Consider the following 18,534-nt stretch of genomic DNA (forward strand, 5'->3'; position numbering starts at 1 on the left):
AAATCTGTGGGCAAAATATTGATTGATGCAGGAAGCATTAAAATAAGATGGAAGGAACACACAGAGTCACTGTACTTAAAAGAGTTAATTGACATTCCACCAATTTAGGAGGTAGCATATGAGCAAGAACCAGTGGTAGTGAAGGAAGACATGGAAGATGTCCTGAAAGCAGTAGCCAGAAACAAGACTCCAGGAAATTGTGGAATATCCATCTAAATGTTTCAACACTGGAAGCACTTATTCTTTTATGCCAGGAAAGTTGGAAGACAGCTACTTCGGCCAGCTGACTGGAAGAAATCCTTATTGTTACCCATTCCAAAGAAAGGTGACCTAACAGAATGTTCAAATTATAGAATAATATCATTGATAGCACATGCAAGTAAAATTTTACTAAAGATGATCCAACAAGGGTTGTCGGAGTACATTGACAGGGAGCTGCCAGAGGCTCAAACTCGATTCAAAAGAGGATGCTGAAGAAGGGATATTGTTACTAATGGCAGATGAATCTTGGCTAAATGTAGTTAATTTTTGTTTGCTTATTTATTAAAGAAATAGATTATTTCAATGTATCAATATTATTTTTATAATACAATAATGTGAGGGTTTGTCAATTTATTATTATATATATTTCCATTGAATTCCTACAGTACAGTTTCATTTTTAAAGTAGCAAGCTTTTGAATTTATGTCTCTTGAAGATGCACAAGTAACCAAACTGCAGATTTCTACTAGACTCTTAATCTTGACTTCAAAACCCCTCTGTTTTTTATCTTGGTTTAAAGTATTAATCATTTCCTCAAGCAAAATCCCCACGGAGTGGCAAACAAAATCAACAAGAGATGGGTAGCCCTGCGCTCTTCTTCTCCCTAATGGAGCCCGGGTTGCCTCCTCTGCCTCCTCCTCTCCCTCCCCTTCTTCATCCGCCTTCTCCTTCCTTTTCTTCTTTTTAGCTTATTTTTCACAAAATTTAGCTTTGGTCTTAGTTCTGTTTCATCTTCAGGTTCCGTAGGCTGGTAATGTGCCTACAAAGTGATTTTCCATTTAACAAGAATCAGCTACAACTTCATATTACTTGCTAGTTTGTTTGCATTTTTCTCTCTTCCAATTGTGTAAATTCAATAACTCGATTTACATGAATTTTAAATTCCCAAGAATTGTGTGTGTGTTTTTAAGCATGCACATAAACTTGATTTGGTAAATAACTTTATAACAGGTATGTGGATTGCATAATCAACTTTAAATAAATGTAAGAATAACGTCAGAATGAAGCGAACAATAGAACAAATTATCCCTCTGGATATTTTTCTTCTAAGTTTTTGTGATTAAAAAGTCGATGTGCAAAAGCAACAAGTGCATAATATCAACTAATGTCAATGAAGCCAATTCAAAAATAGCAAATAATATTTCAGTTAGGAATGCATTTTAATTTTATTAAACATTACTAACTTTAACTTCTCAAGCTTCTAGACTTATATAGTTGTTTGTTTTTTCCCCATTTCCTATTCAGAAATAGGGTGTCTTTATCCATAAATGCAGAGTCCTGCTGGCGTAGTGGGTTTCACATCAGGCTGCTAACCACAAGATCAGCAGTTTGAAACCACCACCGACTTCTTGGGAGGAAGATGAGGCTTTCTCCTCCCCTAACAATATACAGTCTTGGAAACCCACAGGGGCAGTTCTGTCTTCCCCTACAGGGTCTGCATGAGGCAGAATCCACGTGATGGCGGTGCATTCTGTGTGCTTCAAGCACTATGTCAACAACAAACCATTTGGCATGTCTATATTCTCTCCAAGTTTCTTGTTATAAAACATTTTATTCATTTTTCCTTTGAATTAGAAACAGTTCTTTAATGTTGATACTACCTCTACTTGGGAAAAGTTTCCAGTGTGTACATACTACACATGGATGGTTTTGTTCTACTTAGCATTTAGTCTTTTCTAGAAACTCAGATCTTACCTTTTTTTGCACTACCTCTCCTTGTCCTCCTTTGTCTGGATATGGACCCATTTGAGCCGGGCACCTCTAACTGTGACCCATAGTTAACCTCATCCCTAATTGGAATGGTAATGATGTCGTAGTGGGTGGACTGGTAACATTTTATAATGGTATGGACTCAGTGATCTGGATGCAGGGCCTGTAACGGAATTACTGACATGCCCTATTTGAGGTGTATCAAGGGTAGGACAAGCATAGCATGTCCTCGGAGCCACTTGAGCAGAGGTGGGCAGCAAAACATGCTCTAGTCAGTAGAGCTGTTTCTATTGCCGGCGATGAGGGAGCATTCAACAATTTAAAACTCGTTGCCGTAGGCCCTGTTTTCTGTAGCTATACCCCTATGTCCTGTTTTCTAGTGGAATTTGTTAAATCAGAAATATAAAATCATATGCCGAAATATATAAAAACTCACAAGCTGCCATAATGACAGGAGACTAAGGGTTCTAAAACTAAGCAAAGCAGAAACAACCAAGCTCACTACCACTGAGGCAGTAAATCCTTACAGGAGGAGAAGGCCTGCTCTTTCTCCCAAGGAATGGCCGATGTCTTCAACTGCCGACCTTCTAGTCTGCAGCCCACTTTCTGACCATGGAGCCACCAGGGTGGCTCTAATCAGGTGGGGTTTCATAGGAATGCTCTGTGAGGTCATTATGTGGTTAGAAATTGAATGTGACCATGTTCATGCTGTTCTTAAATATTGATGTAAGGTTCTGAATGGAAGTTATCAAATACTGACTTATGTGTGTAATTTCAATGTTTTCCTCCCTCTGAACAGTCCAGAACCAACCTCCTCGTGGAGAAACTGGTTTATACTCATATTTGAAAGCTGTGGACCCCCTTTTTTTTTTTAATCCAACTTCATTTTCTACCAAGAAGAAGAGTACAGAATGATTCTATATTTTCTACCTGGAAGTTTGCTCTCAATGCATCCATTTCCTCTCTGGTTGGGCTCCTTCTGTCCTCGTTTTTGTTTTTGTTTTAATTATTATTTTTAATCATTTATTAGCGGCACATACAACTCTTATCACAATCCATATACACATCAAATGTGTAAAGTACATTTCTACATTCATTGTCTTCATCAATACCACCCTGAACGCGCCCGATCTCGTTTGTCCTCGTTTTAGCTTAAACTCTCCCTCACCCGTCACCTTGAAGTGTGGTTTACGAAAGCTTTCTGTTCCTATGGCGTCGAACCTGATCCTAATTGCATGTATGTATCACATGTGCAGTGTTCTTTCTTTGATCAATAAACCATTAAGTAAAATCACTGTACTAATAGTGGCACGTTTTTTAATTGTGTGAGGAATGAGACATGCAAATATTCAATGGGATTAGAAGTATAGTTGAAGTTTGGCAAGAAGCCTAAAAATTGACATCTGAAACTTGGCTTAGTAGACTTTGATTTAAAAATTCTCATTTTGGGATATTTGTGTATCCATATTACTTAATTCTGCAAAGCTGCTTGTTCTAGAAAGGAATAAAAATGTTTCTATGTAGAATGAGTTCGACAATAGTCTTGTTTGTGGTATTGTATTTTGATCTGCCACCATTTGGTGTCACTATAGGGCAGGCCTTTTAAACTTTCTTCATTGGTTTTTTTCCTTTTTTAAATCAAAGAATGTTGTGGGAAGTTCATGCATATTTCCTTGCATTAAAAATGCCTCGTTTTAAAATATACCACAATATTTTTGTTGCAAAGCATTCAAGCAGCAAACAAAAACCTTGAATATATGTGTGAGAGTTCCTTACCCACCGCGGCGCCCTCCTGTCCTCCACACAGATCATTACTGTTTGTTGTGTTTCTTTCTATGCAAACACTGACACATTTAAAATGTATATATTTAATTCTGAAACTGCATTCACTATTGATGGTTTATTTTTTCATGTCTTCCTGTTGTTAAAATCTTATTTAGTATTTCATATTTTGTACTACGCCCCTTTTGCTTTCGTTCATTCCCTTAATGAAGTTTGGTTGGTTGTTTACTTGTTGTAGTCTAGACTTTTAAAAAGATAATTGTTGAACATAGAGGTTAAGCATGACTTGGTTCAAATCCCAGTTCTACCATTTACCTGTATGGCCTTTATTATTTGGAGACTTATTCATTTTTCTATGACTTAATTTTCTCATTTATAAAATAGAGAGTGTAGTGATTTCCTATTGCCACTGTATGTAACCAGTGAACCAGTGAACACAAGATGGCTAAAAACAACCAGAATTATGATATTTCAGTTCTGGGAGTCAGACGTCCATATGAATCAACTAGGCTGAATTCTATATCTGAAGGCTTTGGGAAAAATTTGTTTTCTTGCATTTTCTAGTTAACGTGGGCTGCCGGCATTCCTTGGTTTGTGATCCTGCATCACGGTGGCATGTGCTAGCTTCTCACATCTCCTTCTCTGACTCCCTGACGAGGAAACTTACAATCAGTCTGACAGTGCCCTTTCAGTTCCCCCTCAGAGCAGACCCACAGCCAACAGAACAAAACACTGCCTGGCACTCAGCTGTTCTTATAATCATTGTGGTGTGTCAGCCCCTCTCCTTGAGGGCCTTCCTCTTTTCACAGACCCCTGCCATGCCATGCATGCTGTTGCTTGCCAGGGACTGGTCTCTCTAGAACACATGTGCTAAGTACATGCAACGAAATCTCACCGTCCTCACATCTAAGGAACTATACTTCTTTAAAGGATGCCTTCTTTGTTCTTCGGGCAGTCTCTGGTATATTTCATTATATGATTACTTTCGTTCTTGATTATGTAAGATCTATCTAGGATAATATTTGCATCTCAAGAGTCCTAATTTGATCTTGCTTGGACAGTTTCTTTAACTACCCTTGCAAGGTAACATTCATTCACAAGTTTGGAGGTTCAGGACCTGGGCTTCTTGGAGGGAGTCCACCAGGATCATAGTAGTATACACTCCCACTGGGTTATTCTGATGAGTCATTAAATACAGTGGCTTGAAGTAGCACAATCACCATGAATATTTGTAAAATACTTTGTAACTCTAAACTATTTATAAAACATTCTTTTGTAATTAATATTGTTATAATTTCTATAGGGAAGAGTCCCAGAATTTCAGTTATGGAATCAAAAGACATTTTTAATCTTGATTACATATAACAAAAACAAAAAATCTACTTCTGCAAGTCAATTCCAACTCAGAGCAACCCTTAGGCTAGGATAGGACTTGTCCCATAAGGTTTCCAAGGCTGTTCGTGATTTGGAAACAGACTGCTATATCTTTCTTGGGTAGATTTGAACAGCCAACTTTTTGGGTGATTAACCAAGAAAAGGGAGACTACTGTTAATCTTGATATAGTCACTGTTAAATTTCCCTACCAGAAAGTTTGCCAGTAATTTATCAGAATGAGAAAACTTTTATTGGGACAGGGATCACAATATCCCCTGGCTTGCTGAAAGCACAGAGAACTTGAGGCACTGATTGTTGAATACCAAAGACTTCAGCATTCCATATGGACTGAAACTCATTGTAAAGAAAGCCAGCATCCTCACCAGTGGACCAATAGACATGAAGATAAATGGGAATTGGTGGTGGTGGTGGCGGGGTGGTGGCTGTTAAAGTTGTTAAAGATTTCATATAAATTCAAAGTCAATATTCGTGGGAACATCAGTTAAGAACTCAAAGGACATATTGCATTGGGCAAGCGGTGCACAAGGTCTCTTTAAAGTGTTGAATAAAAGATGTCACTTTATGGACTCACTACGGTGTATAAGCCATGATATTCCATTGATATGGAAGACTGAAGGAGAATTGGTGCACTTGAATTTTGTTGTTGGCAAAGCCTATTAGAAGTACCATAGACTGCCAAAATACAAGCTAATTGACCTTAAAGGAAGTACAGCTAGAATGCTCCTTGGAGGGAAAAACAATGGTGAGGCTTTGTTTCATGTACTATGGATATGCTGTCAGAAGGGACCAGTCCATGGAAAAGGACTTTGTACTTCATCCAGTAGAAGGCCAGAGACAAAGAGGAAGGCCCTTCACAAGATGGAGTGATACAATGGCTTTGCTAAGGTGTTTAAGTGTAGGGACAATTTGGAGAATGGCACAGGACTGGGCAGTGCTTTTGTCTGTCATGTGTAGGGTCGCTCCACGCTGGAACCCACTCAATGGCATCTGATAGCAACATCACCCATGTTTTGCTATGGAACTTTTTACACTTAGTGTTTTCTAATGTATCCTGATTATTAAATGAGATGAAAGGTCATTATGCCTTTATTGATATTTATATTACTTCTGAGAAATACCTATTAACATTGCTTATTAAAATTATTTGTTTATTTTCCTTAAAGTCATTTCCAATATAATCTATATGCTATGGCTTCATAAACATTTTCAGTTTTTTGGTTTCTCAATTATTTTTTGGATTTCATTTATTGCTTCTGCTCTTAAATTTTAAAAGTTTGGTTTTAAAAGCTGGCAAGCTTGGTGCCTTGTACATAAGCGGAACAAAATAAGTAGCAGTTTGTTTCCTTAAGTATTTTGTTTGATTATAGGGAACAGCTTCACCATGTTGAGGAAAGGCCCCTGGGAATTCCTCATGGTGCTCCAAACCATTTAGTTGCTCCTCATGGCTTCCCATCGATATCCCAAGTTCTTAGAATTATTTGAGGCCTTTTCTCAAGAGCAACTTTATTGCAGTATAATTCTCATACAATCAACTGCACATATTCCAAGACATTTGTAAATTGGGATGCCATGCCTGCGGGACTCGCAGCCTTACCCCGACCGTCAAATAGCCAGATGGTCAAAGGCGCCAGGCCCAATCTTCAGAGATTTTCTAGACTGCGGTAGGGTGTGTCTCCATCATGGTCCTGGCCCCACTGCCATAGTCTGACCTTTGAAAGTGATCTTGATTCTCCAGCCTTATTGTGCTCGTTTCCTCCTTTCTCCCCCTCAGGCACTGGTTCTCAAACTACAGTGTAAATGCTACTTTACAAATTATCGTTTTCATATATATTCTTGAACTTTTTGGCTTCTTTAGAGTACTATATCCCACCTTTATATTTCTAGCAAATTACACATTTTCTAGCATATAATGGCCACATAATATTGATTAAATGGATTAGGTAGTGAACAAATGATTAAAAAAAAGATGAAAAAATATTACAGTCCTATTTTATGTAAAACATTGTTCTTGATATCTTTTGAGGAGTTTCAGAGATAATTATTTGAGTTTTTATTAAAATGAATCTCTTTTGTATTGATTTTACTGCGGGTAAGAATGAATTAATTCAAAAGTAAACCAAGTGTCTAACACCTTTGAACATGAAGTCTTGAATTCGCAACTTAAAAGTAAGAAATTATCACCCTAAGTAAATCCGGCTCTTCATTTGTAGGCTGTTCTATAGCCTTCTTCATACTCCACTCTAGATTGGACTTTCTCCTTATCCACTGTGAACCCAGAGGCAGGTTTGATTGAGTCTCTGAATACTTAAAGTATTACCGACAGCAGTTCTTTGGGTTTCCAGTGGTTTTAGTTCCCAAAACATATTCAGGAATTTATGATTTGGTTAATGAATTATGCTTAATTCAAACAGCTTTAGAAAAGGCTGACCAAGCAAAGGTTGAACCATTGCTTTCTAATCAGTCTAAATGTTTGCAAGGCTTTCTTTCATTCCATACCAACTGCCATGGGATGTGTTTCAACTCCTGGCTTTCCTGTAGGTCCGAGTAGCAGCACTCCATAAGATTTCTGAAACTGTGGACCTGGTTGGGAACAGACAAGTTCAGCTTTCTTCCACAGGGTGGCTGGGGGGTTGAGACCACCAACCCCACTGTTAGCATCCCAATGCCTAACCACTGCACCTCCAGGTCACTTTCTTTTATTCCTAAGGTTTTCATTACTTCAAGTACTTTGCACAAATGTTCAATACATCGACTGTGTGACTCAGAGGGTCAACACTATTAAACTCAATAAAAGATGGAGTTAGTTTGAGATATATATATGTCCTGTACGTACTCGACTGTACGCTGACCCAAATATCAGTCGAGGCACCTAATTTTACCACAAAAACCATATTAAAAATGTGCTGAAACACTCAGCTTATACACGAATATATATATATATATATATATATATATAATGTATGTATTCCTTCAAGAACCTAATGTGGCTTCTGGTAATTACTACTTCCATTTCTGTTTAAGGATTTATCTTCATTTCTTGTCTATCAATAAGTTGGCAGAATCTACTCTCTTTTCCTTCTGGAAGATAGATGTTGCCTTTGTCTGCTGTTGCTACTTTTCAGTACCTGTTCAGTCGTCCAATTCCATGGTACTTCCAATGGCACCTTGGCATCTCATTTGAAAGTTATTTGTGCTCAGAGAAGACATTTGTTGGTTTTATGATATATATGTATGTATTATTTAAGTAGCTATGAATATAATTATAATAGTTACATATAAAACCAGTTATAAAAAACTACTCATAGCTACCTAAATCTTAGAGCTAAGCTTTTCCTAAAATCATAATCAGATTTTAGTTATTCTTGTCACTTTACCTTGCACCCTTCTTGACCTGATTCTACCAGGATTTAGGGCTTACTATGAGCTCGTTAGTACGGATGGTTTTTCTTTTGCCTAGTTGAAGGCTTATTCATTTAGTTTACTTTCAATTATCATTGATTTGTAGCTTAAAATCCTTCAGACATTTAACGCTTCTATAATTACTCTTATGAACTAACTCCAGTGTTTCATCACTGTCAGCAGCCTAAGTCAAAACAGCTACAATGCCATTTGAATTTTTAATTAAACTGATTAAACTTTTGTTGGTTTAAGTAGTTAAAATCCGTCATCACCTGATAGCTTCATTTGGATCACCCTGATATAGTACTTTTGCAGATTTTTCCCCTATGGATTTCATCTCAGTTCTTCATATATATGAGATAGTTACATGCTTGTCTAACACTCAGCAGTGAGATGTATATATATTTCCTACAAAATATTTTATACCAGGTGGTTCAAGATAATTTTCCAATTTATTAATTGGTGAATATTAATATATCTAACCAATTATACTAAAATTCACAAACTTTAGAAGCCTCTTTAAATAAACTTCACATTTATTCTCTGCTGATACCAAGAACTAAAACCAAACAGGATGCTATCTAGTCAATTTTAATCTTAGGAATTTCAGAATGGGACTATACTCTGCTGGCGTTTCAGTGTTGGCGACAGACAGGAGAAAGATGGGTCTTTCCACTCCCACTAACAGTTACCTTCTCAGAAACCCACAGGGCAGTGCTGCTCTGTCTTGTAGGGTCACATTGAATTGGCATCAACGTGATAACACTGAGGTGGTGAGGTCTCCAACCCGCCTCCGTAACCTTACAGAAGTAGATCTCCAGGTCTCTCGTGTGTCACTGGGTGGATTCAAACTGCCATTGTTTCTGTTAGAATGATTCTCATGTCAGTCTGACCTTCCACAAGATGACTGTGAATAAATGGCTCCAGGTAACAATGTTCCTGTTATTGTATACCCCCAGCTTTTGGTGTGACTGGACCTTGGATTGCCAAGTATTTTATGGATTGACTTAGAGCTTGAGGTTGTGTTGATAACTATACACCTGTCTGATACATTTTATTTGAATACTTTGTCTTCTTGATTCATCATTTGATTCATTTGATAAATATTTATTGAGCACCTGTTCTCTGCTAATCATTGCTCTAAGGTTAAGCTTGTTACAGTGAACATATTGTTTTCAAGTTTGTGGATTTTACATCTTCATTGGGGACAGTAATAATTATAGTCCACAAACAGATATGTACTATAATATCAGTCTTAGTGAATGCTCTCTAGAAAACAGTGAGGTTAGTGTATGTATATCCCTACCTATTAACATAACTAGAAAACGTCTCTCTCAAAAGTTAATAATTGAGTGACTTTAATTAGTTACATGAATATCTCAGAAAATTATATTAGGCAAAAGGCACCATAATCTCAATCAGTTAGATCTTTATGATAATCAAACTTGGCATATTTGGTGTCATTGTGGCTGAGGCAGAGTGAATGAGGCAGAGTGATAGATGTTAGAGAGTCCACCTGAACTATGACCACATAGGGTCTTATGGGTCATGGCGTGAAGCATGTGGATTTTATTCTAAGAAAGCTATTGGAGAGTTTTACTGAAAAGAGTGAAGTGATCAGATGTGTGCTGTATGGAGAAACAGATTGTTGGCGGGGAAGGGGGAGATTGTTGTCATGGGAGGGGATGAAGGGGGAACTTAAGCCATAAATTGTAGCCAATGCCCGATTGGGAAGGTATTACAATGACCTGATTATCAAGCTGATAAGTAATAGTGGCCAGACAGATTTGATGGCCATGTCACTGATGAGAATTGTCATATTCCAGATCTATTTTACAAGGCGAGAAGGTAGAGTTTTTTGATTAGTTGGGCACAGTAATGAATATAGTACACAAACATATGTACTATATGAGCGGAATCAAAGGTGCTTGGCCTATGCAATTAGAAAGACAAGGGTTTCCAGTTACAGAGAAGAAGGAAAACCTCGCAAAGGAAGCAGATAGTGATTGGGAAAATCACTTAATCCTGTCTCTAGGCTTCCAAATGGGCAGAGATTTATGCCATGGGTGTGAGGTGGGAGCTCAGGACTGGTGATGTAAATCTGGGAACCGGTAGCACATACGCAGCATTTAAAGCTGGAACTGGATGAGATCACTGAGAGAGTGGACTAGAGATGTTCGCACCAGAGACAGTGGAGGACAAGGTAAAATACACAGACCTGACTGTTCATCTCAGTCTGCTGCCTAGAGAGAAACCCCTCCTCAAAGATGCTCTGTTTGTTTTTACTGCTGGTGACCACTTCTCAGAGGGAAATTGCAATCCCTGGTCTGGGGAATTGTCCAAGGTGCTTTTATAATGGCACTCTTTGGAGTTAATTTCAAAAAAGTAGGTGTGAGTTGGGGTGAGAGGGTTCTTTGGCATTTGTAGGGTGATTCATCTTAGGCCTGGGGAAAGGATCTAGCATGCCTATAATCATATGTCTATGTGAAGAAAGAAAGAAAGAAAGGCATTTGCCTGCAGATCTGGCTCTCATGTGAAAAGAAATGGAATAATCTTTAATACATCATCATAATAAATGTAGAGTATGTATATTTTGAGCAAAGATAATCAAATGCCAAAAAGTGTGCAGGCATATTCCTTGATAAAATTACACTTATTTAATCAAGGGATTGAGTTCATTTAGTTCAAATCTACATCAAAATAGTAATATCAAATCCTGCCATTAAGGGGAAAAATCACTCTCATGCTACCAATTGTGTTCTCTGTGGAGTGGGAGGAAAAGTGGCATTGAGCTCTGAATGAATTCTCTTCTGAGCTTTTGTTACTCTTGTTCCCTTGAAATTAGTAGAATGTCAGCTATATTAAATAACTCTGCAATTCTTTAATTTATTAGCACTAATAAAAGACACAGCATGCTTAGAATAATGTGCGGTTTCATTGAGTTGCCTTGAATTTCGCAAAGTTTGAATTTTGCAACTGTGAGATGTATGGGCTTCCCCCATATTTTTCATCTGGTTGCACAAGCTACAAAGTTTTATGTGGCGTGCATGTAACATTTTTGAAGGAATCTTTTGATATTCAGAATGAATATATATATATATATCTCCATCTTTAGCATAGTCTGTTTTTAAGGCTATAATCAGTGACTTATATCAGATAGTGCTCTGTCTCTGTAATCTGATAAAACATCAGTCAGATATTATTATAAAATAAGCAATGGTTTCTCATCTCTGAAAATCCTTCATTCCTTGCCTTGGTTGACAAAGCCCTGTATACTGTATATACTCATGTATAAACTGAGTTTTTCAGCACATTTTAAATGTAGTCTTTGTGGTAAAATTAGATGCCTCAGCTGATATTCGGGCCAGCTTATACTTGAGTATATATGGTAATCTGCTTTTACCTAGGTGTTTCTTGACTCCTCATCTACCACTCTTTCACTGGTTAAAGCGACATTAGCCACATGTCCTCTTTACTGGTCGTCAAAGGTGCTAATCACATTCCATATTCTTGGGGGTTTTACCTTTGCTGTTGGGATTTACAATTGACATTTATTCTCTACGGATTGTGCTTCCTCCAGATACACAAAGGATTTGGTCCCTCACACCCTTTGGTCTTTCTTCATATGTCAACTTCTAGAGGTCATCCTTTAACACCCTATTTGAAATTGCATGCACCGCTGCTTGTTCATGGTCTCATGAAACAATAGCTAGAGGATATTAAAATATTAGACTACACAAATTTGGTGTATTTTCCAATATGGTATCTGAGACTTATTATATGAATTAAAAGTGAGTTTAGATGAGTCATATAAATAAGTCACTGAATTATATTACCATAGAGTAGTTAAGTAATTCCATAACAATTATGTATTTGAATTTCTTATGGTATGATACAGTTTACTAAGGGTTTTCATTATGCATTTATCTTCTGTATTCATAGGTGATTTAACCAAGAACCCCTACCCTCTGTAAGCATCAAACAGGGCTTCAAACTGAGACTTCCTGATGGCTCTTGCAGTTGACACTTTGTTTCTGACACATTGTGCTGTTTCCAGGTGATGGTTTTTTATGTATCAGCAAAGTAGTAGGTGCATGAAGGATATGAGGATGAGGCGAGGCAAAAGAATGCAAAAGGAAAGGCTTTCAATGATAGACTTGCTGACATTACATGTTTGTTAGAACTAATCTAGTGCACTTTTCTAAAAAAAAAAATACTAACCATGTTTCGTCTTCACAAACAGCCCATGTAGGATTGAGACTTTGTAGAGAGCTTACCCAGGTATTATCAGTGTCTGGAACGTGAGTTCCCTCATCTGCCTCCTTACTCTGAAAGTCTGCCGTGGGCTCACTCGGCAGGGTTGTTCCCCCTCCTTAGCTGGTGACCAGGGACGCTGACACTCTGATGCCAAGGACACCAGGACTGGTGGATTGAAGTTTTAAAGTTTTATTTAACTTACTTATGTTGTGGCTAAGAATGCTGATATTTGGCCCCATGTTTATTGGCTAATTATATTACTTGTCTGGGTTTTTTTTTTTTTTTTTATTTGGGTGGTTACTTTTTTCCCTCGTGTGTGTGTCTGTGTGTCTGTGTGTACACACACACACACACATATATATATATATATATATTTATTTTTGGCACAGAATCATATATTTCATTAAACATGTTTATCTTACATACCAGACTTGGCACTTATGAAATGATAAATGGTGTTTGTTTGCTGTGTCTGGTTGCTGGTTCTGGTTTCTTATCTTGAAACTCAGTTATTATCTATTATTACAGCTATTTTTATCCTTCTTTCTTTCCAGGTTGTGGTAGTTACATAATCTGGTGTCAGTTTGGGACTTGAGAGGATTAAGAGTGAAGGGGTGGAGTCTAGGCTGCCATTCGGGTCATAGCCTCTGTGTGGGCATGGCCTTCTGAGAATTCTGGGAACTGCTGTATATTTCCTCATTGGAGGCTGAAGACACCTCTCTCTCTGCTGACTCCCTGCAAGACATCCCTGAGGAGAAGCCACATGGACCTACCCTGATGCAACCCTGGAAGTTGGAGAAGCCACGTAGAGACCCCTGCCAGTGCTGAGATGCTTACAATGCCACTGGATCCAAAGACTTTCTACCCACTAGTCTGTGATCATCCTGCATTTGGTGTCATTGCATGTGTTCTGTGAGTCTGAAGAGGACTTTATAGATTGGTATTGGCTAATATTAGGGGCTAATATTAGGCTTATGGACTTGATCTGGACTGGGCTGGGACTTTTTCTCAATATTAACTGGTTTTGTATATAAACCTTTTATATGTTAACTGCTTTTGTATATAAACCTCTAATTTATTTCTCTAGTCTACCCAGACTAACACACAGGTATGCTAATTCTGTACCCATGTTCAGATATTATATTTAGTTTGTGGAGAGGGTCACTCCTTCCCTGCCATTGAGTTAATTCCAACTCATAGTGACTGTGTTAGTCTGGGTTGACTAGACAAACAAATTCATAGACACTCATGTGTGTAACAGAGAACTTATATCAAAAAGTAATTGTTTATTGAGAAAACATCCCAGCCCAATCCAGATTAAGTCCATACATCCAATATTAGCCCATATTTCCGATATCAGTCTACAAATTTCTCTTCAGATTCATGCAAACACATGCAATGACAGCAAATGCATGTGGATCACAGGCCATTAGGTGGAAAGTCTTGTGGATCCAGTGGCAGTAGAAGCATCTCAGTGGTGGTGTGTGTCTCCCTGTGGCTCCTCCAGCTCCAGAGCTCTAGCTCCATCAGCTCCATGTGTCTTGTCAGCAGAAAAACCAAGCAGAGAGTGTGGGTCTGGCCTCCAGTGAGCTATTTCTCTCCATAGAGCCTCCAAATGAGGTCATCAAACTGCGACCTGATTGACAGGCTAAATCCACCCCTTCGCTCTTCATAGATTGAAGTTGACACCAGATTATGTAACTACCACAGAGACCCTATAGGATAAGGCAGAAAGTCTCATCTTTCTCCCAAGAGGAGAGGGAATAGTTAAAGTAAGAGTTTCTCCATTTAGTGAAAAGGTAAGATTAACTTAGCATCACTATCACATCACTGGATGTATTTGTTCAAATGTCTGTTAGAAAAATCTAATGATATTGTGTGTGTTTCTTTGTGACCTACTTAAATTCTGTAACATGTCATGGCTCAGTAGACTGTGTTTTTAATTTCATTAAAAGTTTTCATATTTTCTGGGGTTTTTTGGCTGAAAGTTTGGGCTTGTGTTTTTTCTTCTAGTTTTTCCACTCACTGATGCCACTTTATGTATCGTTTGTTCTGCAGTCAACTGTGTGGAGTAAACAATAGTTTTATGCTCTGGGCAAGTCGAGTCTTTCTAGCCTGTTTTATAAATGTCTCCTTCATAAGTAGTTCCCTGTGGAACCACAGGAAAGCACCTAAATCATTCTGATCAATTGAATGCTAGTATGTTCTAAAGGATTTAAGGTTCCAGCAGCTTTGTCCTGACACACTTGTTATTTATGTTTTTCCTAAGTTCTAACCCAGATTTCTCCCCCGCCCCACCTTACCTTTATATAGTTTGAATTCAATTAAGAGAAAACTTGTTCTGTTGGCTTCATGGCAATCCTGTCCTTTATTGCTCTATTCTCTGCCGGAAAGTCTGTTCTCATGATGGTACTTTCTGAACTGTTGTTGTTGCTGCCTTTACTTTTCTAAGTGCGTTTCTCAGGAGGCACCATGTCTGCTCTTCCTAGCCCCTTATGTCTTACTGGGTTTTCAGAACTTCTTTTGGAATTATTGATGATTCTGGCCATTGCTTCTACTAATCATCTGTCTTGCCTCTAAGGGACTGCCCCCTTCAACTTTCTCCTCCATATGCAACAGGTATCCTCCAGTTATTTTCCTAACCATAGTTCTTAGCTGCAATTCATCCTTTATTATTTTCCTCATTGCCTGCACCCCACCCTTCTTCTTAGCTTCAGCAGACTTTTCTTTTTCTGTAGCACACTTCCTCGATTTCTGCACAGTTCTCCATTCGGCCTAGTGCAGACCACAGATCTGGCCCCTGTGCATCTTTGGATGCAGCAATGGAGAGACTTTATTACTAAAGGACAGGAGTTTCCTAAAAACTATGTCACACTGATTTGATTTTGAGTGGCCCCAAAACACACCAACCAAATCAATAGCTTGAACTGAAGCATGAACCCAAACACATAATGAATTTCTCAAAGGCCATTGATTTATTTTTAGAAGTCTCTGACTGAATTTTATTCATCTTAATGTAGAAACAGAATAAAAACCTCAAACAGTCAATACTAGGGAGCACTTGCAAAGTGTCATTCTTTTTCTTTCTTTTTTCTTTAATCATTTTATTGGGGGCTCTTAGAGCTCTTATACCAATCCATACATTCATTGTGTCAAGCACATTTGTACATGTTTCCATCATCCTTTCCAAAGCATGTTCTTTCTACTTGAGCTGTTGGTATCAGATCCTCATTTTTTTCCCTCCCTCCTCCTCCAACCCTTAAGAACCACTTATAAGTTATGTTATTATTATTTTCATATCTTACACTGTTCCCTGTCTCCCTTCACCCATGTTTCTGTTGTTCATCACCCTGGTTGGGGAGCACAGGAGGTTTATATGATCTGAGTTCCCCCTTTCTCCCAGCACCTTCCCTCTACCCTCATGGTATCATTACTCCCATTACTGTTCCTGAGGGATCTATCTGTCCTGGATTCTCTGTGTTGCGAGCTCTTACCTGTACCAGTGTACATCCTCTGGTTTCGCTGGCTTTGTAAGGTAGAACTGGGGTGATGATAGTAGGGGGGAGGAAGCATTAAAGAAGTAGAGGAATGTTGTATGTTCTGTTGATGCTATACTGCACCCTGGCTGCCTCATCCCTTTGCAGTATCATTCTTAATAGATTTGTGCTTCAAATGAATACAGAAACAACTTTCCACTAATATTCTTGCACCCAAGGAAGAGCAAAAATCTGGGAAATGGCATGGGAGAAATCAAAGGAGAGGAAAAAACTTAATTATTGAAAATTTGGGTGTGAGGGTATGATGAGCTGTTATTTTAAATATTATTTTAAATATGAACCAGTCAGTAGATATAATAGGAAAAAAGACCCCTTGTTCTTTCATGCTTTTGAATAACCAAATCTGCAACATAGAGGGGTTTCTTGTGTCACTAACTCTATCTCCATTACTCCCCAGCCACATCCCCAAAATACCACCAACACCTGTAGTGTCTACTCGTCACATCAACTTCTGGGGTAGAGACCTAAAAGCCAGCTGATGGGAATTAGGTTCACAGACTTAGTTGAAATTTGCGTTTGCCTTCTTCCTCCAGCTCTAGCCGTCCCATGTACTATGTGACTAATCCACTCTTCCGTGGTTTGCCAATCTTGAACTTACAGTTAACTTAACGATTTGTGTGTTCTAAAGATTTACCCCAAGTGCCTCTTGGATGTAAATATCATACTCAAGGTGTTGTAATGATTTCTCTTAAGCCTTCTTTTGTTAAATGAAATTCTCATTTGAGGCAAAGTCCACCATGCTTAGAGTAATTTTCTTTCAATGTTTTAATGATATTGCAATGGAAAATACATCTAAGAAGAGGTACCTTCCCCCAAATGAAGTTTTTTTCCAAAGCTATCTATTTAATTTTTTTAACAAAAAAACCTTATCAGCTTCAAGGTACTCTCCATTATACTTAATACACTTGTCAAATTTGCCATTCCATTCTTAGAAACATTTTTCAAACTCATCTGTTTGGATGGCTTGACAGCATCTCCCTCGTTTTTTTCTTCACCTCTTCTGCATCATCAAATCACTGTCCTTTCATGTCCCTTTTCAGTGGTGGAAAAATAAGAACTCACACAGAGTAAGGTCAAGTGAGTAGGTGTGTGGGGCAAGAGAAGCTTGCTGTTTTTTGCCAAAAACTGATGCACTGAGCTGGCTTGTGCCAGGTGCATTGTCTTGGTGGCGAAACCATTCACTTGTCTACCACAAATCAGGCCTTTTTTGTCACATACTGTTATACAATTTTTTCAGAACATCTAAATAGAAAGCTCAATTAATAGTCTTAGGTGGTGGAACAACTCTAAATGCACTATGATTTGACGTTTTGTTCCATTTGGGATGAGGTGTGTCAACGATTGACATTTCACCCTTTATGAAAAGAAAAAAACACTCATACCCTGGAGTTTTTCCCTTAGCGCTGTCATTGGAAGCTGTATTCAACATCACAACAGTTTCTGCTGCATTTTTCCCTAGCAGGAAAAAGAAAACAATTCACAGCCACACGCTGTTCTCTTAAATCAGCCTTCCAAAAAATCAAAATCAAAGGAAGTCTGAGCAAAACTGCTTTTACAAAAAAAAATCACTGTGACCAGAGAGAACCTTCCCAGTTGACGCCACTGGGTGCATTCACTCAGAGTGAGTTGCTTGATGCTCGCTCAGCAGGAAAAATGTGTACTGAGAAAGCTCTACTCAGTGGAGCTTTTTTACGGTGTTTGTTTGTTTGTTTTGGGGGGGGACACATCTTGTACATTTACAATGTTGTTAAGAAACAGTAAAGTCTCAGTGGTAAGGATGCTGGGCAGTTTATCATAAACATACTTATCTTTGTATTTCCCACAGTAGGTTGATCACCTACTGTATTGCAAGTGGTCTATGTATCATCCTTTTTGACTCAGCAACTAGTAAGTGACCTGCATTTTAGAGCTGTAGTTTTGTCAATGTTAGATTATATAATTTCCAATCCTAACATACTCTAAATAGTTTCTGAAATGTATTTTGTGGGTCCTGATGGGGCAGTGGTTATGCTCTCAGCTGCCATCCTTGCGCTCTTGGTTTGCTTGATTAGCAGCTAATTTCTTGTAATGCTTTAACTTACCTTCAATTGATATGTATGTATACATATTTAATAAGTATCTTATTCTTGATAAAAACACACACAGCATTACACACTCATTCAACAAATGTCC

At 38.3% G+C, this 18,534-nt stretch overlaps 1 protein-coding gene across 1 annotated transcript in view; it reads left to right on the top strand.

Annotated features, from left to right (window-relative positions):
* DIAPH3 (diaphanous related formin 3) overlaps nt 1-18,534 on the top strand; it is a 528,414-nt gene that overhangs the window by 244,446 nt on the left and 265,434 nt on the right. The window lies entirely within an intron of this gene.

The sequence above is a fragment of the Echinops telfairi genome, unplaced genomic scaffold (assembly GCF_000313985.2).
Source record: "Echinops telfairi isolate 266 unplaced genomic scaffold, ASM31398v2 ScPeMD7_11;HRSCAF=52, whole genome shotgun sequence".
In the NCBI taxonomy this organism is placed as follows: Eukaryota; Metazoa; Chordata; class Mammalia; order Afrosoricida; family Tenrecidae; genus Echinops; species Echinops telfairi.